A 5,611-nucleotide genomic window follows, 5' to 3' on the forward strand; every position below is an offset into this window, starting at 1 on the left:
TGTAGCTCATCTTATCCCCATTTTTCTTCTCTTATTTAAAACAGCATTTCAAAAACAGAAGAGAAAGAAAAGAACAAGAGTACCCATACCCTGATGATTTTATTATCAAGATAGTGAAGTTGATATTGCATTGATAACTTTAGGGTAAAAAAATTGACATATTTTGGGGCACCTGGGTGGCACAGCGGTTAAGCGTCTGCCTTCGGCTCAGGGCGTGATCCCGGCGTTATGGGATCGAGCCCCACATCAGGCTCCTCTGCTATGAGCCTGCTNAGAGAGAGAGAGACAGCCAGCAAGAGAGGGAACATAAGCACGGCGAGTGGGAGAGGAAGAAGCAGGCCCCCAGTGGAGAAGCCTGATGCGGGGCTCGCTCTCAGAACACCGGGATCACGCCCTGAGCTGAAGGCAGATGCTTAACGACCAAGTCACCCATGCGTCCCCATATTTTAAAATTCCTTCTTGCTTATTCAATATGGGTCTTAAACAGACTTAGGTGGTACTCAATTCTTAAACAGACCTCCAGACAGAGGGAGCAATGGGAAATAAACCTCTTTCCTAATCAGATAGGTCTGTTTGTTTTTAACCAAATAATTTTACTCTGGTGTCTAAATGATGATTCCCACTGCTTTGGAAAAGTAGTATGATCCTTTGTGGGTCCAACTTGGAGCCAGCCCTCAAAAGATCAACAGAGTATTGGGCTGGAGAGGTTCCTAAGGACACCATCACTTGCTGAGTAAAACACTCATGGACTAATGGCCACCATTTTGTTCTTGGGTGCTCGGAGAACATGTGTAAGCAGGGGGAGTGGGAGGGAAAGTAATTTCACAGGATTGCACATGTATTACTTATTGCTTTCTGCTGGGGAGGTTCATAGAGTTTAGAGTACCATCTTGGGTGGTGTTCACTCACCAATTGGTCCTGTGAGGGGTAGTTAATGCTTCATCCAACCATAACCTGGAAAGTCATCTCATGAAATTCCAGCTGTCCTGATACAATGGAAGAGAAGCTCTTATTCTTGCGTATTTGCATATTCTGTGCAGGAGATGAGGCTTTATTCCAGCTCATCCCTCTGCAGGTCCTTTAGTTATGAATGACCCAAGCCCAGGTCACAGTCCTGGCATCACTCGGGAGGGCCTAGACTTCCATGGCAAGTGGGCTGTTCCCAAGGTTGGCTGCAGAGCTGCTGTCAGAGGGCACTCTGGGCAGAGCCAGAGATGTCAAATACTGCACATATTCTGCTTTGTCTTCTTTTTAGGGTAACTCACTTCTGCGTGCAGGTAAAGGAAAAAATAACCAATTGACCTGTCACTGACCCCAAAAGGGCAAGCTCTGAAATCTCCATGTAACCAAAACAATCTAGGCTAGAAAGAAATGACTGACTTTTGCAAAGATCTGCACTGACAGTGTAGCCTATGTATTAAAAAAAAAAGCAGGATACTCAATACAGGAATTTGAGGAGTTTGAAACCTATCAAATCATTCTCACCATATGCCTGTTTTTCTTATTAATATCATAATATTTCAAAGTAAATTGGCTGGCTTTCTTACCTCCGACTGCTCAGATACAATGAAAAAAGAACTTCTCTTTCTCTCTTTTATTTTTGGAAAGTGTTTTTATCAAAGTCTATATTCAGCACAACATCGCTGACATGATTCCCTCCTCTTGCTCTCCACTGTCACAGCACTAGTTCATACTTTCAACATTAATAATAAAATAATAGAACTAACAGTAATAGCCTTTATTTCTTTATCAATTTGTATGGACCATCGCTTTGCTGAGAATTTTATATGCTTTATTTAATTTAATCCTTACAACAGTAAGTAAGCAAACAGGTTAATACCAAGTGTTTACCATGAATGATGGTTAATTTTATGTGTCAACCTGACTGGGCCATGGGAGGCCCAGATAGCTGGTTAAATATTACTCCTGGGTGTGTCTGTGAGAGTTTCTGGGAGAGATTAACAATTGGCATCATTCAATCCATTGAGGGCCTGAATAAAACAAAAAGGTAGAAGAAAATTGAATTTACAAAAGTTAGTCATTTCTTTTTAGCCTAGATTCTTTTTGCTACATGCAGGTTTCAAATGCTTCAAACTCCTAAATTTTGCATCTGGACTATTGTATTAACTTCCAAGGCGGTAACAGTTTTCTTTCATGCCAATCCATCCTTCAGAGATATTCAAGTTACAATCTTTTTTCCTTTCAATCCATCAGTGGTTTACTGCTGCCTGCATAGTGAATTCCAAACTTAGCATGGCATCAGAGGTCCACCAACATTTGCATGGTCTCAATTCCCATCAATTTCTACCACTCACTTTAGGCTGTAAACACCTTATGGGCACCTCTCAGCTCCACTGCATCCTTTGGTGCCTCTTGGCTACTTGGGTCACTTCTCCCCATCCCTACCTGCCATTCTCCTCTAGGCCTCTAGCTCTCATTTGAATTGCTGCAGCCACCTTCCAACTGGTCTTCCTGCCTCTACATCTTTCTCTACTCCAACTCGTCTTCTTCTTGGTAGCCAGAGTAATCTTTCTAAAATTCAGAGCTGAGCATGGCATGCCCATGCTGAAGGCCTCTCAATAGTCTCCCACTGCCAAAGCAATCAAGCCTGAACTCCTTCAAAGGGCCCTTCGTGACCTGTCCTAGCTTACCTCTCCAGTCTTCATCTCTCACTAACCTCCTAAATGGGCCCTTTCACCCTTAGGGCTTTGCCCAGAATATTCTGCTTCAGTCCTCACTTGGCCAATGCCTTCTCAACCTTCAGGCCTCAGCTGGGATGTCATCTCCTCTGGAACACCATCCTCGACTCTTGCCCTTACCGATGTCTTCCAGGCTTGGAAGCATATTGTGCCATTCAGTGTACCCTAGCATAATGTGCTAATTACTCCCTTTGCCCTTGTCCCACTGTCAGGTCACAGCCTGGTTCTTGTCAGCTTGTAGCACTGGACTATGCATTCCCTAACTGGCAGGACTGTCATCTTATTCACTATTGTTCCCCAATGCCTGTCACATAATAGGAATTCAATAAATATCCAGCAAAGAAAGTGAACACATAAACAAATGAATGAATATCTGGAATGCCTTCCCTGTCTTCACTTCTTGATGAAATCCTTGCTTTGCTTCAAAAATTGGCTCCAACTTCAGTTCTCCTCTAGCGCTGAGCTTGCTCTGTCCCCTCTGTGGAATTAGCATACACTACTCTGGGCTGTCCTGGAAATATGCTACAATATAGAGAATATATTTAGCAAGTCTTCAGATATGGCTTTGCTAAATTGGAAGCTCATTGGGGGCAGGGATGATATTTTTGCCCACTTCAAGCTTAGCCCCTGGCATAGGGCCTGATACTTAGTTCATTCACATCAGTTGGGACTTTTCATTAGGGTCCCATCATAACAAACGGGGGAAAAAAGAAGATATAAAAAGAAAAAAATATTGAGGAAAGATGTAGCCTTGTGATGAAACAGTGGACTACCCCTCCACCCCATACACACACCAAATAAAACCCAGTGCTCTGTTCTTGGAGCTTTCTGCTTCCTCCACCTGGGCACCTCGGACACCTTGTTTCAAGAGCACCATCTTTCTTCTGTACCTTCTCTTTACCAACTCCTCCACAATAAACCTGCTGCCCAGCACATGCTTAGCCATTTAGAAATCAAATTATGTTTTTTCACCTTGTTAGCATTCATTGCTGAGCAGAAACTGCACGCAAGCAGGTGGCAAGTGCTCAGAGGGCTAAACCTCGATGTCATGTGACCCAGCAGTCTGGGGCTCAACCATCCAAGAAGGTGTCTCTTTAAAAGGAGTCAGATCACCCCTTCACCTTGACTCTGTGTCCAGTCCAGTCTATACCTTCCATACAGCTGGGACTCTCCTTTCCTTGGCCACCCAAAAGCCAGTGTGGATTCTATCCTACCCTAGGGTTCACCTGCCACTTATTTATCATACCACTCTGTCTGCTCGGAAAATTACCCTCAAATGATGCATTTTTTTTTGTTGCTTCTTCTAGGAGCTCTTAAATCCTCATTAATTAATTTTTTTCCCTCACAACTCAGTTTCTTTCAGTCACTTCCTTTCCCTTTTCTTTCCTGTATTCTCACCGATCCAGCCTTCCAGGTCTTCTGCAAGTGGTCCCTCATGCCTCTTAGACTGTTTCCTCCTCAGTTCACCTCAACATGCATTTACTGGGGTAGGCATTTGGTAGGCACTGGGGATAAAGATAAATAACAAAGAGTGCTTGCCCTTGAAGGAATTATCTAAGACATACAGAAAGAAAGAAATACAACACAGAGTAGTTACATGATAACAGAAATTTGTATGGGACTGTCTTAGTTTTCTTCTCCAAGAAATAAAGATTTAAGTGCCATTCATTTATTTGAGAGGTGATCCAAGGAAGCACAAAGAGGGAGTGAGAGAGTGAAACAGAGAAGGAGAAAAAAAGCCAATCGTGAGTGTATTAAAAAGTAGGTAAAGACTGGGGGCAATAGGGGTGCAGACCTCCTTGGAACCCTCTGAGACATGGTGGAGAGCACTCTTCAGAATTGTCCTGTTGTAAAGTAAGGAAGCTGGGGCGTTTATCAGTGAATTCCTGCCTCTCAATGGTTAAGGGTTGCTTCTGGGACATTAACTTCCTGGCACTTTTGCCTCCTCCATGTGGGGATGATGTGCTCTTGTGGTCAGAGGAAGCCCTCAAGTCAAAAGAAACAGATGCTTGAGAAATGAGGCCATAAACATGCACAGGAATTACTGAATCTCCAGGTGGCTTTTGGGGGAGTCCCAGGGAGATACGAGTGAGGCACCAACCACATCTGCTACACGGACACAGAAATATGTGTGTAGGGAGAAAATAATGTAGGTCAGGAAAATCTCCATACAGATGCTGTCTTAACAAGGTTTGAAGGTGAGAAGTTCTCCAAGTGGACAAGTAGGGAAAGTGTTTCAGATCAAGAAGATATGCATGAGGGCTTGGAGACGTGAATTAGCATGCTGATGTGGGATACCTGGGTACAGATGAGCCAGGGGGTGGTGTTGAGGCAACAAGGGGCAAGGTGAGATTGGAGGGATTGGATAAGCATTCGCATCACATCTTTTCAATGCCAAGAGACAAAAACCCACAACAAAATGGTAGAAAAAATTTTGTTAGTGTTGGCCATATGACGTGGTTGTATATTGTGGGGATAATTGGGTGGACAGGCAAGGAGGTCCAACCATAGACCTAGGCTATCCTCCAGATCTATGGAACATATTTTAAACTCTCTATACATTTTAGCTTCTGGCGTCCTGTTTTCCTTTGGTTTGTTTACCCACTTTGATGGAAGGAGAGATTTCCTTTTCCTGAACTTCTCAATTTTACCCTAGTCATTAGCAAAGTCATGTGGAATAAAGATCTCAAGGAAAATGTGACATTTTCGTCTCTTATGAGGAAGTGTAATTTGGGGCTCAAGGAGATCCAAGCTTGTGTTATTGGCAGAAGAAACATGACCCTCGCAGGGAAAATAGAACAATATGGATTGGGGTATTCTTACTTCAAACATACACCGCTGTGTTTAAATAAATAAATAACCCAGAAATTTCGACTGTGGGGAAAGCATAGTTAACAAATTATGATGATCAT

The sequence above is a fragment of the Ailuropoda melanoleuca genome, chromosome 9, assembly GCF_002007445.2.
Source record: "Ailuropoda melanoleuca isolate Jingjing chromosome 9, ASM200744v2, whole genome shotgun sequence".
NCBI lineage: Eukaryota > Metazoa > Chordata > Mammalia > Carnivora > Ursidae > Ailuropoda > Ailuropoda melanoleuca.